Consider the following 26,089-nt stretch of genomic DNA (forward strand, 5'->3'; position numbering starts at 1 on the left):
GTTATGTTTTAATTCCTACTATAGCTTTGTTCCTCTAATATTGGTGGGATTTTTTGGGATATTTTCCAAATAGATATATTCAGACTTGCTGTTTTTGCATACACATGCCCAGACCTATATGTCAAGTGACAACAGCTGCATCACTCACACCTGTCAGCGGCCAGGAGCATGGCTGCCACCTGTGAAGAAAGATATATTTTCCTCGCTGAGCACAAAAGGGGTTATTCTCCAGCTTCTTCCTTCTCAAAATGTACAGTGGGGCAAAAAAGTATTTAGTCAGTCAGCAATAGTGCAAGTTCCACCACTTAAAAAGATGAGAGGCGTCTGTAATTTACATCATAGTTAGACCTCAACTATGGGAGACAAACTGAGAAAAAAAAATCCAGAAAATCACATTGTCTGTTTTTTTATCATTTTATTTGCATATTATGGTGGAAAATAAGTATTTGGTCAGAAACAAACAATCAAGATTTCTGGCTCTCACAGACCTGTAACTTCTTCTTTAAGAGTCTCCTCTTTCCTCCACTCATTACCTGTAGTAATGGCACCTGTTTAAACTTATCAGTATAAAAAGACACCTGTGCACACCCTCAAACAGTCTGACTCCAAACTCCACTATGGTGAAGACCAAAGAGCTGTCAAAGGACACCAGAAACAAAATTGTAGCCCTGCACCAGGCTGGGAAGACTGAATCTGCAATAGCCAACCAGCTTGGAGTGAAGAAATCAACAGTGGGAGCAATAATTAGAAAATGGAAGACATTCAAGACCACTGATAATCTCCCTCGATCTGGGGCTCCACGCAAAATCCCACCCCGTGGGGTCAGAATAATCACAAGAACGGTGAGCAAAAATCCCAGAACCACGCGGGGGGACCTAGTGAATGAACTGCAGAGAGCTGGGACCAATGTAACAAGGCCTACCATAAGTAACACACTACGCCACCATGGACTCAGATCCTGCAGTGCCAGATGTGTCCCACTGCTTAAGCCAGTACATGTCCGGGCCCGTCTGAAGTTTGCTAGAGAGCATTTGGATGATCCAGAGGAGTTTTGGGAGAATGTCCTATGGTCTGATGAAACCAAACTGGAACTGTTTGGTAGAAACACAACTTGTCGTGTTTGGAGGAAAAAGAATACTGAGTTGCATCCATCAAACACCATACCTACTGTAAAGCATGGTGGTGGAAACATCATGCTTTGGGGCTGTTTCTCTGCAAAGGGGCCAGGACGACTGATCCGGGTACATGAAAGAATGAATGGGGCCATGTATCATGAGATTTTGAGTGCAAACCTCCTTCCATCAGCAAGGGCATTGAAGATGAAACGTGGCTGGGTCTTTCAACATAACAATGATCCAAAGCACACCGCTAGGGCAACGAAGGAGTGGCTTCGTAAGAAGCATTTCAAGGTCCTGGAGTGGCCTAGCCAGTCTCCAGATCTCAACCCTATAGAAAACCTTTGGAGGGAGTTGAAAGTCCATGTTGCCAAGCGAAAAGCCAAAAACATCACTGCTCTAGAGGAGATCTGCATGGAGGAATGGGCCAACATACCAACAACAGTGTGTGGCAACCTTGTGAAGACTTACAGAAAACGTTTGACCTCTGTCATTGCCAACAAAGGATATATTACAAAGTATTGAGATGAAATTTTGTTTCTGACCAAATACTTATTTTCCACCATAATATGCAAATAAAATGATAAAAAAACAGACAATGTGATTTTCTGGATTTTTTTTTCTCAGTTTGTCTCCCATAGTTGAGGTCTACCTATGATGTAAATTACAGACGCCTCTCATCTTTTTAAGTGGTGGAACTTGCACTATTGCTGAATGACTAAATACTTTTTTGCCCCACTGTACGCATTTTCCAGTTGGCCACAATCAGTATCAGTGCACTGATATAAAGCTATCAAACTGATGACGGAGGAGGAGGATGAAGCTGGAGATCTCCTTGCTGAACAAACCTGGGTTAAAACATATTTCTTCACATATCACAGCCATGCTCCCAGCCGCCCACGGGGTATTTGTGATACAGCTCGTCAGCTGACACCCAAGTCTCGGGAGCTGTATGTCTTCAGTCTGCAGCCTGTCCTGACAGGTGACTAGAACAGGATGCAGTCTGAGTTATATTAGGGATGTCATTTTATCTAATTCTTGGAGAAATTCCTTATAGGAAACCCATCACATTGAAAATACAGTGGAAACTGAGGCACAATGTTGGAGAGCAAAATGAGCAGTACAGATTGCTATATTATTTGTGGAAAAAAATACTGTTGAACGTGTAATTTATCCATTTATATAAACTTTTGCACAGAGTACTAAGGAGTCCAGTGGGAGGTCCTAACCAGTGACTGACAGATCTATACTCAGGCAAAGAACACTATCAGTGAGTAGGACCGCCCACTAGACTCCTACGTTATCAGACAGCAGTTTACGTAGATGAATTACTGGTTATAATAAATCCCTTTACACAGTTATGTACTAATCTGCTCAGCTCATTTTGTTTTCAGCTATGATGACTAAACTGCACTTTCAATGGGACAGGTTCTCTTTAAATTTGTTGTTTAAAAGAACAAAAGCTATGAGAAAATGAGTAGTCCTTGAGATTAGTTCTCAGGAGCCACAGCTGTGAGATGGGAACTGTTTATTGTCCACTCTGAAGAAAACATGATGTCCCTGCTCCTCACTGGCCTAAGCCGATGCCGACATACGGACAGAATCTGTAGTTTGGGTCCACAGTATCACAAGAACAATGTCTAGTGGAAAGGCTACATCCCACAAAAAAATGTACAAAAATTAGATCAAAGAAGTTCTGCAGGTGGAACATAAGCCTCCAATGGCTTACGCTTTTTTATACAAAAACTCATTTTCAGCTTGTTTAACACTTGGAAACCCACCTCTATAAGGGAATCTGTCACCAGATTTATGTTACCCCATCTGTGAGCAGCATGATGTAGGTGCAGAGAACCTGATTCACAGCTATGTGTCACTTACTGGGCTAATTGATGCAGTTTTGATTAAAAACATCTTCTGCAGATGTACCAATTCACTTAAAGGCTGAGCTCTGTATAACCTCGCCCACACTACTGATTGTCCTCTGTGCATAGGCAGAAAGAGGCCAAAGAAAGCAGCCAATCAATGGTGGTGCTGGGGTTACACAGAGCTTATGATTATGGAGGACTACATGGCAGCAGGTTTACTAGTCCTCCAGTATTAATCTGCTAATAAAACAGCGATTTTACCAAAACTGCAGCCAACAGCCCTGTAAGTGACATCACTGGAATCAGGAATTCTGCCCCTACATTTTGCTTTCAGATTAGTTAGCAAATATGTGGAGACAGATTTCCATTAAAATCAGCTGTGATTGTCACATGGCCTACAATATACATATTTTTGACCTTTTTTTTTTTTTTTTTGAAGAAAAAAAATTCAACGCTATGTATTCAACCAAAAACCTAACACACACTGCTCAAAAAAATAAAGGGAACACTTAAACAACAGAATATAACTCCAAGTAAATCAAACTTCTGTGAAATCAAACTGTCCACTTAGGAAGCAACACTGATTGACAATCAATTTCACATGCTGTTGTGCAAATGGAATAGACAACAGATGGAAATTATTGGCAATGATCAAGACACACTCAATAAAGGAGTGGTTCTGCAGGAGGGGACCACAGACCACATCTCAGTACCAAAGCTTTCTGGCTGATGTTTTGGTCACTTTTGAATGTTGGTTGTGCTTTCACACTCGTGGTAGCATGAAACGGACTCTAGAACCCACACAAGTGGCTCAGGTAGTGCAGCTCATCCAGGATGGCACATCAATGCGAGCTGTGGCAAGGTTTGCTGTGTCTGTCAGCGTAGTGTCCAGAGGCTGGAGGCGCTGCCTGGAGACAGGCCCGTATACCAGGAGACATGGAGGGCAACAACCGAGCAGCAGGACCGCTACCTCAGCCTTTATGCAAGGAGGAACAGAAGGAGCACTGCCAGAGCCCTGTAAAATGTCCTCCAGCAGGCCACAAATGTGCATGTGTCTGCACAAACAGTTAGAAACCAACTCCATGAGGATGGTCTGAGTGCCCAACGTCCACAGATGGAGGTTGTGCTCACATCCCAACACCGTGCAGGACGCTTGGCATTTGCCACAGAACACCAGGATTGGCAAAGTCGCCACTGGCGCCCTGTGCTCTTCACAGATGAAAGCAGGTTAACACTGAGCACATGACAGACGTGACAGAGTCTGGAGGCGCCGTGGAGAGCGATCTGCTGCCTGCAACATCCTTCAGCATGACCGTTTTGGCAGTGGGACAGTAATGGTGCGGGGTGGCATTTCTTTGGAGGGCCGCACAGCCCTCCATGTGCTCGCCAGAGGTAGCCTGACTGCCATTAGGTACCGAGATGAGATCCTCAGACCCCTTGTGAGACCATATGCTGGTGCGGTTGTCCCTGGGTTCATCCTAATGCAGGACAATGCCAGACCTCATGTGGCTAGAGTGTGTCAGCAGTTCCTGCAAGATGAAAGCATTGAAGCTATGGACTGGCCCGCCCGTTCTCCAGACCTGAATCCGATTGAACACATCTGGGACATCATTTCTTGCACCATCCACCAACGTCATGTTGCACCACAGACTGTCCAGGAGTTGGCGGATGCTTTAGTCCAGGTCTGGGATGAGATCCCTCAGAAGACCGTCCACCGCCTCATCAGGAGCATGCCCAGGCATTGTACAGTAGGGAGGTGATACAGGCACGTGGAGGCCACACACACTACTGAGGATTATTTCCTTGTCTTGAGGCATTTCCACTGAAGTTGGATCAGCATGTAACTTCATTTTCAACTTTGATTTTGAGCATCATTCCATCTCCAGACCTCCGTGGGATATTAATTGTGATTTACGTTGATCATTTTTAGGTTTTATTGTTCTCAACACATTCCACTATGTCAGTGTTTCTCAACTCCAGTCCTCAAGACCCAACAACAGGCCATGTTTTCAGGATTTCCATAGGTAACGGAGTTAATGCTGAAGCAGGTGATGAAATTATCACCTGTGAAATACTAAGAGATCCTGAAAACTTGACCTGTTGGTGGGTCTTGAGGACCGGAGTTGAGAAACACTGCACTATGTAATGAATAAAGATTTACAACTTTAATATTTCATTCAGTGATATCTAGGATGTGGGATTTTAGTGTTCCCTTTATTTTTTTGAGCAGTGTATATATATTCCTATATAGTGATTAGGTAGAAATATATCCAAAGTCATTTCCGATAGTAATAATAGTATGTCATTCTGGTTGTTTGTCCAATATGGCCACTATATATCCATATATACTTATATATATATAATTACTTATTTATATACACCATTAATTCCATGGTGCTGTACATAAGAAAAGGGGTTACATACAGGGTTATAGATATCGTTAACAGTAAACAAATTTACAATAACAGACCGGTATATATATATATATATATATATATATATATATATATATATATATATAGTCACTGCAGTATTGAGGTAGATACTTGTCTACTTTTTTAATATCTTTTTATACATTTGTAGACACGGCCTACCTTTTTGGAGTAAAATATATAAAATTACTAGTTTCGTTTCTCCTTGCTCTATAACGTACTGTCACGTCCTCTGAAGTGAATTACGCTACTAATTTGGGTTGGCTCCGGACTCGTTATTAATTAAGAAATCGGAGCTGGTGGCAGCTGATTTGTCATGCGCGTTTGGGAAACCTGGTAGCAAAGGACGGCGTTGATAATTATCGTTCCCGCCTGAGTGGGAGTAGTTATATCGCCCTCGCTGCAGTGTGTCCATTAACCAGTACAAAGTAAGGCAGCCTGTCTGGCGACTAATTATCCTAGGTGCAGTACCCTGTCTGACCTGAAGGTAAGGGGGGGCCCAGAGAGCTGCAAGTTCCAAACCGGAACTGGGAAGTGGGATATGGATAAATCCCCTTCAGAAAAGAACTGGGGCAACCAAACAACCCCGGTTCATGACATATTGGCGTGGGAGGTGGCGATGATAAAGATATCCTCCCGGTGATTCGTGACACAGAAAGCAGCCCAGTAAGTAGCACATCACTGCAGTCAGGGTCTCTACCTCTACATGATGCTGCTCTCAAATTAGGTGGCAAATACCTGGTGACTGATTCACTTTAATGAGATATGTCTATGCCCCTGTACCGTCTTCTTTAGATTTCCATATTTGTTGCTAACTTATAGACAATACATAAAAAAAGCATTCAACCCAGGGTGCATTTTGTTGTTTTATGTCCAAACAACATTGATTTAAAGTTTGCTTACTGCTCACTATCTAGGTTACAGACCACCTCTGTGGTATAATAGTAAGTGCCAGTCTCAGCAAAAGAGTGCAAGGCTTACAAGCTCTTTGATATAGAGCTTGTAAGTGCTACTGTGAAGCTCATCCTTTATAATAAAAAAAAATGGTTTCCCCAACATATCCATTCATAGTATAGCTATAGAATATGCTGATCAGTAGAAGGTCCATCTGCTGGGACCTCCTCTAATCACTTCCACACACATAGGAGACAAGGTTGGACTGATAGGCTAACCATGTTGAAGTTACCGAGATCCTGTCCTAAGAATACACCGTAAATGTATAAGGCACAAAAACCTCAATAATAATAGTTATGAAGTGAAACCATCACATGAGCAACTAAAGTCACATTAGCAAAATGTAAATGGAATGTAATGGTTAGTCTACACTGCCGGCATAGAAGAATGGAAGAGGAGAACAATATCCAGAAATGCGGTTTATTAGTCAATGCATTTCAAAGTTCCAAACTTCTTCATCAGGACAAATTAACCCTTACATTCCATTTACCTTTTTCAAATCAGTGGGCCTGCAGCAACCTTGAGGTTTTCAGTGGTTGATGATGCACAACCTCACCAGGTGAATACCATTGCCTTTGGTCTCCCCACTGTACCTCAGATAAGGTCCTATTTGCACTTTATTGTCATTCCAGTTTTTCTTTCAAAAATTAGCAAAATGGCATTTCAATGTCCAAACCACAAGCAGTACGTGTTGTGACAGTCACTGGTGAAGTGATGGAGGGGAGATACGTGTCACTGTGCATGATGGCGTCAGTGAGGTACAACCAGAATAGTTTCATCCAGCACACTACGTGTTGGGATGGTTTATTGAAAGTTATATTATGGGCTGGTTTTAGTGGAAATTCATACAGCAGGAGTAAGAATGTCTACGTATCTCCACCTCCAGTGTCCTGATAGGACCTGTGTGATGTCAAGATCAAGTGATCAATCACATGATGGAGGAGTCACATGGTCTGGGCTTAAACTGCCAGAGCTTTCAGTGTGGGCCTGTAGAGGGAGCACTCCAGGAAAGTGTGTGCTAAATCTGAACTGTGGACATTGCTGGCTGTGAACGGGCTGATCCCCGCTGAAAAAGGTGGTATTTATTTTATTTGTTTTGCCCAGAGGGCCGTGTTTACTTTCCCAAGCTTGGTTTATGCGGTCTTCAATAAACCAAGCAGTGTTCCAGTTATACCTCTGTGTCCAGCTGAGTGAGCCGCTCTAACACAGTGCATTATGACATCATCCGTAGAGACAGAGCACACACTATCAAGATGCCATAAAGGGATAATGTAGGCTATGCTGGAGATACTGATATTAAGCACCAGTAGCAGTAGGCAAAACGGCAGTGTTCCTGGCTCAGGAACGGATGATGGATAAGCAGTTTTATTAGTCAAAAGGACCATTGGAGGAAAACAAGTCTTTATTCAGCCCTGAATTATAATGTCAGAGACTCAAACAACATGAAATGTGATAATATCCCTTATACAACATTTGCAGGTCAATCCCACGATCCATTCAACATACTGCATAAATCATTCATGAGGTTTTTTACATGATGAAAATATAATGAGCTGTATAATGGAGAATTCACTACTTTCCTGTAGTATGGTAATGGAGTCAAGCACTTTTTTATTCTATCAATCATTACCAGACTAGATTTTAATTTGGAAGTGGGCAGACCATGTGCCAATGTAGTCAGCAGCCTACAGTCAGAGTCACGATAAGGATGGGCTTCATACCAGTATTAAAAAATAAGCACAAGAACATAATGTACACCTCTGGTAACACATCCAAGGTTAAAGGGGTATCCTGATGAGTAATCTTTATGGCAAATGTATTTACCATGACATAAATGTGTAATTAGTTGCTAAAATTGTGAGATATGCGTCAAGAGCTTTATTTAGAAAAGGCTTTCTGGAGACATTTACACCAATACCCAATGGTGGGTTCCCGATGAGTCTAATAACCCAGGATGGCTCTAACGGCTGCTTTAGTCAGTCACTAACTCGATATAATAGGGGGTGGGAGTTACACTTCTAATATGGCAGCAATAATGGCAGAAAGTCGCTCTATTCCTTCCTTTTATGGTGGGAACAGTACGCGGACAGTTGATCTCCTTAAATCTAAGGCTGCCGTCACACTATCAGTATTTGGTCAGTATTTTACATCAGTATTTGTAAGCCAAAACCAGGAGTGGAACAATTAGAGGAAAAGTATAATAGAAACATATGCACCACTTCTGTATTTATCACCCACTCCTGGTTTTGGCTTACAAATACTGATGTAAAATACTGACCAAATACTGCTAGTGTGACTGCAGCCTAATTGTGGAACAACAACTTGATGTAGCACCCTGACTTGAAATGTTCACTGTCTCATTTAAAGGGAATCTGTCACCAGGTTTTTACTACCCCATCTGAGAGCAGTGTGATGAAGGGGCAAAACCCTGGTTCCAGTGATGTGTCACTGACTTTACTGCAGTTTGATTAAAAACTGTTTTATCTGCTGAAGATCTAGCAGTACTCTTACTACTGGGCTCTGTATAACCCTGTCCCCAACATTGATTGGCAGCTTTCTGCATATGCACAGTGTACACAGAAAGCTACCAATCAGTGGTGGGGGCGTGGTTGGACTACCCTGGTAGTAGGCCAAGTTGTCCTCTACTAATAATCTCCTGCAGCTAAAACAGTGATTTTAATCAAAACTACACTAAGCAGCAAAGTGATACATTGCTGGAATCAGGGTCTCTGCTCAGACTGCTCCTACATCATTATATTCTAGGCAATCTGCAAATTACAATTTTGGTGTCTTGCATCTGAAAAATCAATCTAAAGTGCCAGCAACTAGGCGTCCCTCATCTAACTTGTTGTCCACTGTCTGTTATAAAGTGTTATCTAAAAAAGCAGTAACACCAAGTAGGATTACAGAAGTGAGGACGAGAAGTATTTGGCTTTCCACTCTTCTCCTGTCCAATTTCATGCAGAAGAGGCTTTTGAGGCAGGCAAGCCATTGGACAATGACAGATTCAATGCATGATGAAAAGTGAGGGAAAGAAAGTTGCAGCACGTTTAGTGCTCAAAAACTCAAAGAATGTACGGCAAGTTACAAACTATGAGAATTGGGAAAGTTCCTAGATATATTAGACTGTATGTGCACCAAAATCAGGTATAACTTGTGAGGATGGCGGCAGCATGATCAAGCTTTTCTACAGGTTTTGGATGAAACCACAGGTGCTTTTTAAAGGTGTTGTCCAGTAATTATGTGACTGCAGATTTGTGAATCCTCACATCCGCACTGTCAGGATTCTCCGGTGCCAGGAGCGGGCAGTAATGTGACCACAAATACTGTATATAACATGAATATTCCGGGCCACATTTGGACTAGTCGTGCACAGCATCGCCCGATACAAGTTAATCACGCGAGGCTGCACACGTCTAGTCGGAATATGTCCAGAAGCATGAATATTGCATCCTGAGAGCACACACTGTGAGGATTCACAAGTTTGCAGCTACATAGAGTGACTGCAGACTTTCATCCCAAACCAGGTTCTGGCTTAAGACAAAGTTTATTTTTCCAGTAATAACAAGTACTTACTCAGCTACTCTGGGATCAAAGACATTATTGGGAAGTTGGAAACACGTTATAAGTGGAAGCGAGGGTGTTTTCTGACGTTTCAAGGACTTCATAAACTCACTTTAACATGCCCCCTAATTGATTATACTGACATCTCTGCACTTAAAGGGAACTTGTCATTAGATTCAGGTTGCCTGAACCATGGGGGGCATAAGCCAGATCCTGCCTGTGTGATTGCAGTCAAATATGTCTTGTAAACACACATGGGAGAGAGGTAGCAATTAACTACAGCAGTGCAGGGAAAAGCTCGCTGGGTGACGCATCAGACTAGTCAGGTGTCTCCCTATAGCCCCTGGCAACCTTTCAAACTATGTTTCCTCTGAATCACAACTGTGCTTCGGGGTAAAATATACTTGGCTGCAATCACGTCACCACGCTCTGACTCATGGTTTTCTCTTTATTGTGAAGCAAACAACAAATAAGACAAAATAACTTAAAACGTCAGTGTGCATAACTATTCACCCCCCTAAAGTCAGTACTTTGTAGAGTCTCCTTTTGCGGCAATTACAGCTGCAAGTCACTTTGGATAAGTCTCTATGAGCTTTCCACATCTTGTCACTGGGATTTTTGCCCATTCCTCAAGGAAAAACTGCCCAAAGTTCCTTCAAGTTAGATGGTTTCCACTGGTAAACAGTAATCTGCAAGTCTGAACCCAGATTCTCAATTGGATTAAGGTCTGGGCTTGGCTAGGCCACTCTAAAACATTTACACGTTTCCTCTTAACCCACTTGAGTGTTGCTTTAGCAGTATGCTTTGAGTCATTGTCTTGTTGAAAGGTGAACTTCCGTCCCAGTCTCAAATCACTGGCACACTGAAACCAGTTTTGCTCAAGAATATCCTTGTATTTCACACCATTCTTCTTCCCCTTGTCTCAGACCATTTCCCCTGTCCCTGCTGTCAAAAAACATCCCCTCAGCATGATGCTGCCACCATGTTTGACTGTGGGGATGGTGTTCTTAGGGTGATGAGCTGTATTGGTTTGGCGCCAAACATAGCGTTTACCTTGATGGCCAAAATGTTCAATTTTGGTCTCATTTGACCACAGCACCATCCTCCATACATTTGTTGAGTCTCCCACGTCTTTTGGCAAACTGAAAACGAGCATTACAATTTTTGTGGGTAAGTAAAGGCATTTTTCTGCCCATTCTTCCATAAAGGCCACCTCTATGGAGTGTACGGCTTATTGTGGTTATATGGACAGATACTCCAGTCTGTTTTTGGGAACTCTGCAGGTCATTCGGGGTTACCTTTGGTCTCTGTGCTGCCTCGCTGATTAATGCCCTCTTTGCCCGGGCTAGGAGTTTTGGTGGGCAGCCCTTTCTTGGCAGGTTTCTTGTGGTACCATGTTCTTTCTGTTTGATGACAATGAATTTGATGGTGCTCCAGGGGATCATCGGAGATTGGGATTTTTTTTTTTTTTTTTTTTTACATCCCAACCATGACTTGTACTTTTCAACAACTTTGGCCCTGACTTGTTTGGAGATCTCCTGGTGTTTGGTTAGTGGAGCCTCTTGTTTAATGGTGTTGCAGCCTCTGTGGTCTTTCAGAAAAGGTGTGTATATACTGACAATGTGACACTGAGATTGCACACAGTTCGACTTCTTGTCAGTGAGCATGTGCCTTTTAAAGGTAATTGCTTGCACCAGAATTTTTAGTGGCTTTATTGAGAATAGGGGTGAATACATATGCACATGCCAATTTTTAGTTATTTGATCCCATAAATTTAATTTATGCCTATATGTTTCTCATTTCACTTCACTATTTAGTGCTGATGCATCACAAACAAATCAGATTACAAAAATATTTAAACACAGGATGCAATATATCAAAATAGGTAAAAAGCCAAGATGGGATGGAGTGTGTGAATACTTTTGCAAGTCACTGTATATCCTGAGATTTTGAAGACGGTTTCCTGCTTGGCCAACTCATTTGACTTCACCTTTTTATAGGACTATTATCAATAAAATTCTCCAACATCTGAAAATGTGAGATGGAGGAGTTGTTCTCTACACAGTGATTAGCACCAGGGACCAGGATACTCAGGACAAGTGGTTGCATCGAGATCACTACCCATGTTCTTATGGTGCACAAGTCTGGAGATACAGTATTTTTTTTATATGAGAGGTGACACAGTATTTTCTTACCCTTGGTCTGAAAATGTCCTGTCATTAGTATATATTCAGATTGCTCAGTTTCCCCTCACATCTCAGGTAACATCTGCCTAACTCTGCACAGACTTGAGGCAAAGTTTCAGCAACTTATCAGCATAAATGAAAAATAACTTCTCATGGGCTCACGATCTGTCACTTCATTCCTTTTCAATAACTATCTATATTGTATGTGCCTAGCAAATCCCATGCCATAGGATGGATGAAATGCAGAAATTAAGAACATATTTGTCAAGAACTGATGGCATTTTGGAAGCTTAATCAATACAGATCTGGTGGAATATAAGTCACTGCAAGCCAACCGCAGAGTATAACTCACATTCATTGAAAGAAACTGGATGGAGGCAACATGTTTGTAGCCAGGAAAATGACTCTTAATCTCAGTATCTCCATCCTTCCAGATTATTGAACGACCTGTCAGAGTTCGATCTGAAATTCAATGAACAGAACTATGGTATGTACTTAATTGAAGGCGTTGTCCGGGCTATGAGAACTTAATAGATGCCACAACTAGTAGATATAGGCCCCTAATCCTTAAACAGTTTTAACCAGAATTCTGAATTAAAAAGGCTCAATAAATTACAACAGTGCTGCACAATGCATAGTTGCCATTTTTACACAAGTATTGGCCAGCTTTTACAATTTAATTCAAAAGGTTGTCCGACCTATGAGAAAAATAAAAGATGCCAGAACGCATCAACGGATCTTGGCAATTCTGAGACTGTTTTCTCGTGACATATTGTACTTCACGTTAGTGGTAAAATTTCTTCGATATTACTTGCATTTGTGTAAAAAATGGAAATTTGGTGAAAATTTTGCAATTTTCAAACTTTTAATTTTTATGCCCTTAAAATAGAGAAATAGGTCACACAAAACAGTTAATAAATAACATTTCCCGCATGTCTACTTTACAACAGCACAATTTTGGGACCAACATTTTTTTTCGTTAGGGAGTTATAAGGGTTAAAAGTTAACCAGTGATTTCTCATTTTTACAACAAAATTTACAAAACCATTTTTTTTAGGGACCACCTCACATTTGAAGTCACTTTGAGGGGTCTATATGATAGAAAATACCCAAAAGTGACACCATTCTAAAAACTGCACCCCTCAAGGTACTCAAACCCACATTCAAGAAGTTTATTAACCCTTCAGGTGTTTCACAGGAGCAGAAGCAACGTGGAAGGAAAAAATGAACTTTTATCTTTTTAGTCACAAAAATGATCTTACAGCAACAATTTTTTTTTATTTTCCCAAGGGTAAAAATTGTCCAATTTGTCCTGAGTACGCTGATACCCCATATGTGGGGGGAACCACTGTTTGGGCGCGCGGCAGGGCTTGGAAGGGAAGGAGCGCCGTTTGACTTTTTGAACGTAAAATTGGCTGGAATTGAGATTGGATGCCATGTCACGTTTGGCGAGCCCCTGATGTGCCTAAACAGTGGAAGCCCCCCACAAGTGACCCCATTTTGGAAACTAGACCCTTAAGGAACTTATTTAGATGTGTTGTGAGCACTTTGAATCTCCAAGTGCTTCATAGAAGTTTATAACGCCCGGGTGTAAAAATAAAAAATAATATTTTTTCCACAAACATGATCGTTTAGTCCTCAATTTTTCATCTTCCCAAGGGTAACAGGAGAAATTGGGCCCCAAAAGTTGTTGTCCAATTTGTCCTGAGTACGCTGATACCCCATATGTGGGGGGGGAACCACTGTTTGGCGCACGGCAGGGCTCGGAAGGGAAGGCGTGCCGTTTGACTTTGCCAAACCAAAATTGGCTGGTATTTAGATCAGACGCCATGTTGCGTTTGGAAAGCCTCTGATGTGCCTAAACGGTGGAAACCCCCCACAAGTGACCCTATTTTGGAAACTAGACCCCCTAATGAACTTATTTTAGGTGTATGGTGAGCACTTTGAACCCCCAAGTGCTTCACTAAAGTTTATAACGCCCGGGCATGAAGATAAAAAAAATCATATTTTCCACAAACATGATGGTTTAGTCCACAATTTTTTATTTTCCCAAGGGTAACAGAAGAAATTGGACCCCAAAAGTTGTTGTCCAATTTGTCCTGAGTACGCTGATACCCCATATGTGGGGGGACCACTGTTTGAGTGCACGGCAGGGCTCGGAAGGGAAGGAGCTACGTTTGACTTTTTTAAACCAAAATTGGTTGGAATTGAGATCGGAAACCATGTCGCGTTTGGCGAGCCCCTGATGTGCCTAAACAGTGGAAATCCCCCACAAGTGACCCCATTTTGGAAACTAGACCCCCTAAGGAATGTATCTAGATGTCTGGTGAGCACTTTGAACCCCCAAGTGTTTCACTAAAGTTTATAACGCCCTGGCGTGAAAATAAAAAATCCTATTTTTTAACCACAAAAATGATCTTTTAGTCCCCAATTTTTAATTTTCCCAAGGGTAACTTTAGAAATTGGACCCCAAAAGTTGTTGTCCAATTTGTCCTGAGTATGCTGATACCCCATATGTGGGAGAAAACTACTGTTTGGGTGCACGGCAGAACTCGGAAGGGAAGTAGTGACATTTTGGAATTCAGACTTTGTTGGAATGGTCTGTTGGCATCATGTTCTGTTTGCAGAGCCTCTGATGTGCCTAAACAGTAGAAACCCCCCACAAGTGACCCCATTTTGGAAACTAGACCCCCTAAGGAACTTATCTAGGTGTATGGTGAGAATTTTGAAGCCCCAAGTGTTTCACTAAAGTTTATAATGCCCGGGCGTGAAAATAAAAAATCCTATTTTTTAACCACAAAAATTTTTAATTTTCCCAAGAGTAACAGGAGAAATTGGACCCCAAAAGTTGTTGGCCAATTTGTCCTGAGTACACTGGTACCCCATATGTGGGAAAAAATACTGTTTGGGCACACGTCAGGGCTCAGAAGGGAAGTATATAGTTACATAGTTACATAGTTAGTAAGGCCGAAAAAAGACATTTGTCCATCCAGTTCAGCCTATATTCCATCATAATAAATCCCCAGATCTACGTCCTTCTACAGAACCTAAAAATTGTATGATACAATATTGTTCTGCTCCAGGAAGACATCCAGGCCTCTCTTGAACCCCTCAACTGAGTTCGCCATCACCACCTCCTCAGGCAAGCAATTCCAGTTTCTCACTGCCCTAACAGTAAAGAATTCTCTTCTATTTTGGTGGAAAAACCTTCTCTCCTCCAGACGCAAAGAATGCCCCCTTGTGCCCGTCACCTTCCTTGGTATAAACAGATCCTCAGCGAGATATTTGTATTGTCCCCTTATATACTTATACATGGTTATTAGAAGTAGTGACGTTTTGGAAAGCAGACTTTGATGGAATGGTCTGCGGGCGTCATGTTCCGTTTGCAGAGCCCCTGATTTGCCTAAACAGTAAAAAAAAAACCCACAAGTGACATTTTTTTTTTTTTTAAACTAGAACCCCGTGCCCCCTTTTTGGAACTAATCTAGTGTTTCCTGTAAAGTAAATTAGTAGTGCATGGAGGTGTGGTACAATTTGAAGCAATCCTTCATACACATGCCAGGTTTTTAGGGGCAGGTGTCGCATTGATACATGGTGTCCTTGCGTATTCCCCTTTTGTAACACACTCGGCACCTTTTTTCCTACTTACCTCTTTTTCCAGTTTGCGAGACCTTCCCCGGGAAATGCTGACCTGGTACGATACAAGCACCTTCAGTTCCAGAAGTACTGGAGCCCGCTCCTTCCTGAGTGCCAAATATCAGGGCCTTAACCACTACCTCCTGAAACTGAAAGTACAACGTATCGGTGTGGCGTGCACATCGTGACAGCAGGAAAGCGCTGAGCATTGCCATCGGTACGACGTGCACGGCCAGCTTTTTGTACCACACCTTGGCCTTTCTCAAAGCACTGTACAGTTGAGAGATCAACGCCCCCCATGTTTTTGTTGTACCCCAGTACACAGTCTGGTTGCAGACCTGTGTAGAGGTACCTTGTACAGTGCTGAGGGTGCTGCCATCACCGTGTATGGTGGTCAAAAGAAGGACATCCCTCTTGTCCTTGTACTTGACCACAGCAGATGGTCGCTACATTGGGCTCTGCTGTCACCCCTTCTGAGCATCTGCCCAAGTAGCGTCTTGGGGAGGCCTCTCTGATTTTTGCGGACAGTACCGCAGGCTGCAATACCTCACGCAGAGACGGATTTGAAGAGTGGGATGATGGAATAAAAGTTATCGGTGTAGAGGTGATAACCTTTATCCAGCAGTGGGTGCACCAAATCCCACACAATTTTCTCACTCGCTCCCAGGACAGCGGGACACTCAGGGGGTTCAATCCTGGTGTCCTTCCCTTCGTATACTCTAAAGCCGTAGGTGTACCCTGAGGTACTCTCACACAGCTTGTAGAGTTTGATTCCGTACCTGGCCCTCTAGCTGGGCAGGTACTGACGGAATTTGAGCCTTCCCTTAAAATGAACCAAGGAATCATGTTGAGGAGAGCCATAAGATCAAATACTTAATTAACCTCAAGATATAAGAGATTGAGAGAAGCAACCCATAACGTGTATTGTTTAACCTTACATAAAAGTTTTCTCAGATCAAAGTGAGACACTAAAGATGACTGCCATTTCCTGTATCAGCATACCATGTGCTGATATCCAAGATGACGCCCACCATGATGACCTCATGGATCCACCCACAGTGACGCCCACCCTGATGACCTCATGGACCAACCCACCCTGATGACCTCATGGATCCGCCCATGGACTTGCTCATTGCCCAACCCACTAACCAATGGAATACATCCGATCACTCCCATTTTAGAGCTAATCGAGCCCCCTTACAGGAGATATATAAACTTGTGTTCTGACTGAATAAAACCCTTTGGAGCTGAGCCATAAATTGATCAAGGAGAGTTTACATCTGACTGTGTGTTGTCATATGTTTATTTCTTTGGTGCGCAACTGATCAATATCCATTAGGCCAGGAGTAGGCAACTAGAGAGTGAACATTTATTAATTGTTCAACCTAACACTCATCCACGCAGATGTTCCTTTTGAGCACGTACACTTCACCAAACTTTTTGATTAAGTGTTCGATGACCGGCTGAACTTTGAACAGATGGTCAAAGTTCAGGTCATCTCGTGCGGGACACTGTGCATTATCGTTATAATGCAGGAATTTGTGGATGGCCTCAAAAGGCGTCCGTGCCATAACCATTCAGAACACTGGAGTATTGTATAAAATATCAACACTCCAATATTGTCGAATTTCTGGCTTCTTCAGGAGCCCCATATGAAGGAACAGGCCCCAAAACTGCATCATTTCAACTGCGTCTACAGGAGACCAGTTAGAATATGACGAACCGGGGTTTTGTGCCATAAATTGACGAGCATATAGTTTGCTCCACCATGAAGTTAATAAAATCCTCAGAGAAAAAGACTTTGAAAAGTCTATTTCTGTGAGGACGGTGGTGTCAAACTTGATTCCTGATTCTGCCACAAAATCAGGAATCAGAGGCTCCTAATTTTCGGGGGGGGGGGGGGCGAGGTCCATACGGGGTCCGAAGAAGGGTGCGCTGGTTCATCTTCAGGAGTGGGAGCTGCCTCATCTTCTGTCCTGGGACATCTGCATGGCGGTTCTGCAGGACCCGAGGAGGAAGATGAGGAGGAGGAGGAAGAGAATGAAGAATCCAAAAAGCAAAGAAATGTGGGATCCTCTCCCTCGCTATCAATATCGGAGGCAAGGAAAGAATATGCCTCCTCCACTGAATAGTGCTGTTGGGACGAACGTGACGGGCAGGACATTTTTTGTGTGAATATGGTGCTTTGTGTGTACTTTATTTATAACTGTATATGTATGTGTGGGGGGGGGGATAGTGATTGGTGCAAACTTGTCTGAAAAGAAAAAGCGAAAATAAAAAAGCTAATAGGGAGAAAAAAATGCCTGCGAAAAGAAAAGTCTAAAACAGCAGGCCCTAGCTCTGATAAGTGAACTGCGTCACTTAGCAAAATTCGTCGGCTGCTGGATGTGCGCACGGGGGTGTGAAAAAAAACCCCCAGAAAACAGCAGGCCCAGCTCTGATAAGTGAACTGCATCACTTATCAAAGATCAGCGGCTTCTGGATGTGCGCACGGGTCATGTGGTGCAATAGGGGTGAAAAAAAAACGGAAAACAGCAGGCCCTAGCTCTGATAAGTGAACTGCGTCGCTTATCAAAGATTGGCGGCTGCTGGATGTGCGCACGGGGGGTGGCGCAAGGGGGGTGGAAAAAAAAATGGAAAACAACAGGCACGAGCTCTAATAAGTGAACTGCGTCACTTATCAAAGTTCAGCGGCTGCGGGATGTGCATACAGAGTTGGAGCAAGGGGGGTGAGAAAGAAAACCGAGCACGAGTGTTGATCAGTGAACTGCATCACCAATCAACGCTCGGTGGCTGCTAAATGCATACGGAGGTGGCGCAAATGGGGGGTGGAGGGGGGTAAAAAGAGGGGGAAGGGGGGATGGGGGTCTGGGGTGAATGAAGAGAGATCGGGCAGGGATCGGGGATAAACACTTACGGTTGTAGTCTCTCTTCTATCTTCTGTCTTTTTTTTCTTTAGCAGGAATCGTGGTGTCACAGGCTACTGTGGCACCGCAAGTCACAGCACAGTAGGAGATCCAGCAGTGTGACCGCTCTGCAGAAATCCTCAGCTAGTGTGAGGATTCCTGCAGAGTGGTCACAGACAGGTTAGAGACAGGTCACAGAGCGGTCATACCGCTGCTGTGACCTGTCATTGGTGGGATCGGGGTGGCCCTGATGACACCGGTGTTGCTAGGCACCTGCCTATGAACGGAGCTCACAGCTCCGATCCTACACAGGTCACTAGCAGGTGACCGGCAGGTCACCAGCAGGGAACCGCTGCTGTACCCTGTGATTGGCGCGATCGACGATCACATCTATCTCGCCAATCAGAAGCTGCAGGCCATACCTGGCCTGTCCTAGGCACCGGCCTAGGATCAGTGCTCTTACAGCACCGATCCTAGGCCGGTATCTACGATTGGCGCGATCGATGTGATCGTCGTTCGCTCCAATCCAAGGGCGGTACTCGATCCTAGCCTGGGACCTCAATGTTTCAGCCAATCTGATTGACTGAAACAATGAGAAAGGCTGCGATTGGCTGTTCAGAATTGAACAGCCAATCACAGTGATCGGGAGGCCGGATGGGGGAGGACACAGCCTGGGATGCCGACACCATCTTCCTCCAGGTAAGATGGCGTCGGAATTTTAATGCGATCACCTAGTGTCACATTAAACGGCATAACGTACTATTCCGTCCATGGGAAGTATGGCTCGGGTCACATGGACGGAATAGTACGTCAAATGGTAAAAAGGGGTTAAACAGTTTTAATCAGAATTCTGGCTTAGAACAGCTCTATAAATTACAACATTGTTAGGCTAGGTTCACATTGCGTTAGGGCAATCCGTTTAGCGCTAGCGGATTGCGCTAACGCAATGTATTTTTAGGGGTCGCGTTTGGGGTTCGCGTTAACGTCCCCGCTCTCGCAGATCCCCGATCTGCGAGAGCGGGGAACGGACCTCGGGCGCGCCGCGGACGCTGCAAGCAGCGTCCGAGGCGCGCTACAAAAGAACGGCACATCGCTAGCGCGAGCCGAAAAAGGCACGCGCTAGCGATGCGCTTCAGGCAAAAAGAACATTGCTGTCAATGGGTGCGCTAACGGACCCGTTGCACGGCGTTAATTGCGACATTTTCGCCGTGCAACGCTGTCCGTTAGCGATCACCCAAAAACGAAATGTGAACCTAGCCTTACACAACACATAGTTGCCATTTTTACACAAGTATTGGCCAGCTTTTATAATTTAATTGAAAAGGGGTTGAAGCTTTGCAGAGAGGGGTTGGGGGCAAACGCAGCCAGATAAATCAACTTAATTTGTGCCTCAAAAGTGGTGTAAATTGCGACAGAACTGTACTCCAATCCCTACTGAAGTACAATTCTCGTGGTGGGGTACAAGAGTTGAATAGTGTGCCAAACTTGGTGCATCTTACTCCAACACAGTATTCATCAGGACTGGTTTCTAAAATGGAAATTTTTAGTAATCAGGGCCACAATCTCTACAGTAAGTACAGCAAATATCGTTTCATTCTCTGATATTTCAGCAGTGTCCCCAGTTCTGTACACGGCTTGTTGTTCTTTACTTTCTGTAGTCTCAGAGACGAACCCAACACTATCTCAATTTACTGAGTCGCAGTCACTTTCTAGCCGAGCGTAGCAAAGCCTCCATCCGTCCCTCTACAGTATTAGTGCAGCGACGTGCCCTGAAATTGCCCCATCCTCCCTCATGCTTTGCTCTGTGCATAGTCAGCCCGGTGTACGGCATGTCATTTCTGACACACCAACATGGTGAGATCAACTTCATATCACTGCAGGTGTCTGAGAGGCACTTTGTAGGAGATGTAGTAGCACTCCACACCAGCCTGGCCTTATGTCCAATATAAGATGATGCGCACACATTCCTCTCGTGACACATATACGTGGAGTCCTCAACACCAAGCCAAACAGTTAGCATAATTGTGTCAATAATGGCATTACTCAGAGCGCTGGCCAATCCTAAGACAACGAAAGCAGCATTTTACTTTTTTTTTTTTTTTTAATTCTTTATTTAAGTATAGAAGCAAAAAAAGAGAGAAGCCAGCACTGCTGAAGGCCAAAACGCAATATCTAAAGTGCACATGCACATAATAAATTCTGACTGTATTTCAAATATGAGATATTTAGCAAATAATTGATCAATTCTTTGAGCTACCCCGCCACTTCACGGCAATCTCAAAATGTCTTTTACATTGGTAAGTGGCTGACCACCACTGTTGCCGCGCACGCTGGGTTACGTACGCCATTCTTTCTGTGTTCTCTGTGATTGATAGGCTGCTGTTCACACACACAGCAGCCCTGCCCTGCCTCAGGCTCTAGTTAATTTTGCAGCTGTGTCTGAACCTGTCTCACTCTTTAACCTTGGTGCTGGCTTGGAGGCGTGGAGGCCAGATCTGACATGTCCGCACTGGACTTGATCGGCCTTCACCTACGCTTGTCCTTCCTGGCACCAAGGGGGTGATTCTGAAAATGTTTCCAGGTACAGCTTGCATGTCATAGTATAGTAATGGTGTCTTTCTTTTTATGCTCTTTTTATACATCTAGGAGGCCGTAATGGCACAACGTTAATAAAAAACGTAGCGTAGGACTGCCCCATTATGAGATTGCCGTGAAGTGGCGGGGTAGCTCAAAAAATTGATCAATTATTTGCTAAATGTCTCATATTTGAACTACAGTTAGAATTCAGTAGGTGCATGTGCACCATTTGTATTGCGTTCTGACCATTAGCAGTGCTGGCTTCTCTCTCTTTTTTTTTCTTTTATTTAAGTATGGTATATGTGGGAAAATAGTACAAACAGTTAGAAAATAGTTACCTATTACGAACCGACGATAAGGGAAAACTGGCGGGTGGGTTGTTAAGCAAAGGGAGGGGGGATCATGGGGAAAAGAAGAAAATAGGGAAGGGGTGGGGGGAGTACACAAACATTGGTTAGGTTGGGTTATCTCTATCAAACAAGGTATCTTATGGGGGGAATTACCAACTATAAACAACAAAAGGGGAGGTACATATAATTGAATACTGTAGCATAGAGCCAAGCTAACAAATTCACCAGGAGGTACGTATATGAGGGCCAGAGACATATGGTCAATTATGGTGAGCAGAATTAATGATAGTGCGAATGCGACAATAAGGAGGCTGGTTTAAAACTTTTGGATGGGCACAACAAAAGAGCTTCTACAGCCTGTAGGTCAGAAGTAAGGAGCTGTAATTTTTTAAGGTCTCGATCAATATCCGACCAAAAGCCACCAAGCACCGAGCAGTCCCAAAAGATGTGGGTGTGGTGACCCATGTGTGTATGACATCTCCAGCAAGAGCTAGTTTCTGATAGGCCCATATGATAAAGTTTGGCTGGTGTCTTATGCCATCTAGTTAGGATTTTATAAGAGTTTTCCTGGAGGAGGATACACCTAGAGAAACCTTGTGCGTTAAGTAAGATTTTGGAAATTTGTTCCTCAGAGAAAATGATATTGAGTTCCGACTCCCTTGAGTAAATGAAGGAAGGTTTAAGTGTGTAAGAAGGGGTGATAAGACGGGAATATAGACGGGAGATAATCTTTAGTCTCGGAGATGGCAATTTAGTCAGCATATCCAACCAGGACCAGCTAGATTTAGATGGGTATTGTTGTCTAAATTGACAAAGTGTCCGTCTAATGTGTTGTTGCTAGAGGAAGTTTTTGTGTTGAGCAAGGGCATTTCGAGGCCAGTTGTTATCCTTCAGAATCTTATTATCATAGAATCACTCCTTAGGTAGTGTGGACCAAAGATTATGGGGATCGAAAGCAGCATTTTAGAGCCACAGGTGGGGGCCCCAGCTGTCAAAGTCCCAGCCTGACCCCTAGTGATATTATCTAAATGTTTCTATGTCCATGTCTATGTGTTTCATCACTTAGATGGTCTCTCCACTACTGTATTCTCTTTTTAAAATAAAGTAACACACTCGCCTCTCGCACTGGTGCCATACGGATGATTGCAGCACCAGCTTTCCCAGCACAAATAGGTCATTGCTGCTATGCCATGTGAGCACTTCCACTTCCCATGGATGAAACTGGGACATCTGGGGGAGGTTTAAGCACTGCAGTCTATTAGATGCTGCCGATCGGCTGCAGTGTTCATGGTCCTGCACAGGAAACTAGTAGGAAAGGCGGGTCACGGTCTCACTGCACCGCTCCCCTTGAGTGACAGGTCTCTCCCTGCATCCGTATACAGGGAGAGACCTGTCAGTAGTTAGCAGTGAGCAAGGAAAAGTTGCCAGAGTCCCGTGCCTGTCCGACTAGTCATCAAAGCAGTTTTTGTAGCTCATCGGGACCTACATAATATTACTTTGGTAATTTTAATGTTACAGCTGATGAATGATTGTACTGTACTCATCAAGGAAACTATAATAGCGCTGATAAGAGCTACACAATCCAATATGCTCAAAAAAAAAAAAAAAAAGCATAATTATCTAACGGTTTATATATCTGTAGACCAACATACATATAGTTCTGAGCAGTTGAATGCAGCAAAACCACTTCATATTTCAGGTCTTGGTTTTAAAATTTCATCACTCTTCAGTTATGTTTCACTTTCATTTACCCTTTTTACCATCTAGTTTTTTTTTTTGCTGCCTAGATATATAGTCATAGCATCCAGGATTAAACAGTAACTAATATATGTTTAATTTAATTATTGATTGGTCTGCGCAAAGTTATGAATCTTTGTAATATACTCCATTATAATATGTTGCTTCCTTTTCGCCCAAACTCCATAATGAAAGTGCCGTTTTACCTGCCTCGTACATGCACCCATGTTTTACCTGCCTCGTACATGCACCCATGTTTTACCTGCCTCGTACATGCACCCATGTTTTACCTGCCTCGTACATGCACCCATATTTGTTTCCTGCCTCGTACATGCACCCATGTTTTACCTGCCTCGTACATGCACCTATGTTTTACCTGCCTCATACATGCACCTATGTTTTACCTGCCTTCTACATGCACCTGTTTTACCTGCCTCGTACATGCACCTATGTTTTACCTGCCTCGTACATACACCCATGTTTTACCTGCCTCGTGCATGCACCTATGTTTTACCTGCCTCGTACATGCACCCATGTTTTACCTGCCTCGTACAAGCACCCATGTTTTACCTGCCTCGTACATGCACCCATGTTTTACCTGCCTCGTACATGCACCCATGTTTTACCTGCCTCGTACATGCACCCATGTTTTACCTGCCTCGTACATGCACCTGTGTTACCTGCCTCGTACATGCACCCATGTTTTACCTGCCTCGTACATGCACCCATGTTTTACCTGCCTCGTACATGCACCCATGTTTTACCTGCCTCGTACATGCACCCATGTTTTACCTGCCTCGTACATGCACCCATGTTTTACCTGCCTCGTACATGCACCCATGTTTTACCTGCCTCGTACATGCACCCATGTTTTACCTGCCTCGTACATGCACCCATATTTTTTTCCTGCCTCGTACATGCACCCATGTTTTACCTGCCTCGTACATGCACCTGTTTTACCTGCCTTGTACATGCACCCATGTTTTACCTGCCTCGTACATGCACCTATGTTTTACCTGCCTCGTACATGCACCTGTTTTACCTGCCTCGTACATGCACCTGTTTTACCTGCCTCGTGCATGCACCTGTTTTACCTGCCTTGTAAATGCACCCATGTTTTACCTACCTCGTACATGCACCTATGTTTTACCTGCCTCGTACATGCACCTATGTTTTACCTGCCTTCTACATGCACCTATGTTTTACCTGCCTTCTACATGCACCTGTTTTACCTGCCTTGTACATGCACCTATGTTTTACCTGCCTTCTACATGCACCTATGTTTTACCTGCCTTCTACATGCACCTATGTTTTACCTGCCTCGTACATGCACCCATGTTTTACCTGCCTCGTACATGCACCTATGTTTTACCTGCCTTGTACATGCACCCATGTTTTACCTGCCTTCTACATGCACCTATGTTTTACCTGCCTTCTATATGCACCTATGTTTTACCTGCCTTCTACATGCACCTATGTTTTACCTGCCTTCTACATGCACCTATGTTTTACCTGCCTTCTATATGCACCTATGTTTTACCTGCCTTCTACATGCACCTATGTTTTACCTGCCTTGTACATGCACCTAAGATGTATTTACACTGTGAGATAATGAATAAGCGTTGCTGGGAATACTTGTTTCATGATAATCTTGCAGTATCTTGCATTCTAGGCAGTACAACGTCCTGTGTAAATAGGACATACGCTGTCAAGAACAATGCCGGCTTCCACACACTGAACGATCTGTTACAGATCATGCAGTGCACATTGCTTACCGTTTGTCTGCCTATATAATCAGGCTATTAAAAAACCGCTGAGTAGCAAACAAGTAAGTGAACGGAAGTCATTTAGAGCCTATGTTCGATTCATGTAAATGAACCTTTAGAATGCCAAAAGTCCACACTCCAGTATGAGCATTTATGCTTCTCTCACCCATCCCCAAACATGAAGAGGGTTTGCAACGGTGTTTGAGCATGGAGGAGGGGAGCAGGCAAGCTCACACTGGAGTGCGGCTTTTCGGTGCAGATGCAGTTCAAATCAGCAAAGTGCGTAAACATGGCAGCTAAAGCAGCACTTTCATCATGGCATTCTGGAGAAGCAGCAAAATGAGCTGAGACTGATAAAAAAAAAAGTTTATATAATAAAAACAAGAGAGCTGGGACACCAGCCAACAACTTGCCACACATGTATAACGGTTTGCTTTTGTTAGAGCTTTTGCAGCAAGTAAGAAAGATCGTGGTGCTAGCTCACAAGTATAAAGCGACAGTCATTTGAAGAAACAGAAAGAGCAGCACTCAACACTCCTTTTTACAAAGGAAAGTCCTTTATTTTTCAATGCATCGGGACATCCATAGGGTACACAGGAGAATGCAGGGTGCAGGAGATATTGTGGACTAAGGCGTTTTGTGCCCGTCTGGCGCTTCTACGGTTCCAGGTGTGTTAAGGTGTCTTGACACACCTGGACCCATGGGGGTGAGTGCTGCTCTGTTTCTTCAAATGACTGTTGAAAAAAAAAATGTAGTTACTCTTTAAGTGCCTTATTTCACTTGTATTAGCATGTGTGATTTTGTTCTTTTGTGACTCTTTTGTTTCCCTACATCACTATACATGTACATCTGTAAGGAGGAAAGAGGGTCGCACCTAGACACGTTCAAGAAACTTTAGAACCGAAGTACAAACCATGGAACTATCAATCAGATAATTAAACATTTCAACAAGAAAAACTTAATCACATCATTACAAAGCTTGAGTTCTAGGTCAAAGTGTA

At 43.4% G+C, this 26,089-nt stretch overlaps 1 protein-coding gene across 1 annotated transcript in view; it reads right to left on the bottom strand.

The window, feature by feature from the left end:
- The window catches only part of MBTPS2 (membrane bound transcription factor peptidase, site 2), a 110,806-nt gene that overhangs the window by 45,056 nt on the left and 39,661 nt on the right, over window positions 1-26,089 (bottom strand). The gene's annotated exons all lie outside the window — the stretch shown is intronic.

The sequence above is a fragment of the Ranitomeya variabilis genome, chromosome 3 (genome assembly GCF_051348905.1).
Source record: "Ranitomeya variabilis isolate aRanVar5 chromosome 3, aRanVar5.hap1, whole genome shotgun sequence".
NCBI lineage: Eukaryota > Metazoa > Chordata > Amphibia > Anura > Dendrobatidae > Ranitomeya > Ranitomeya variabilis.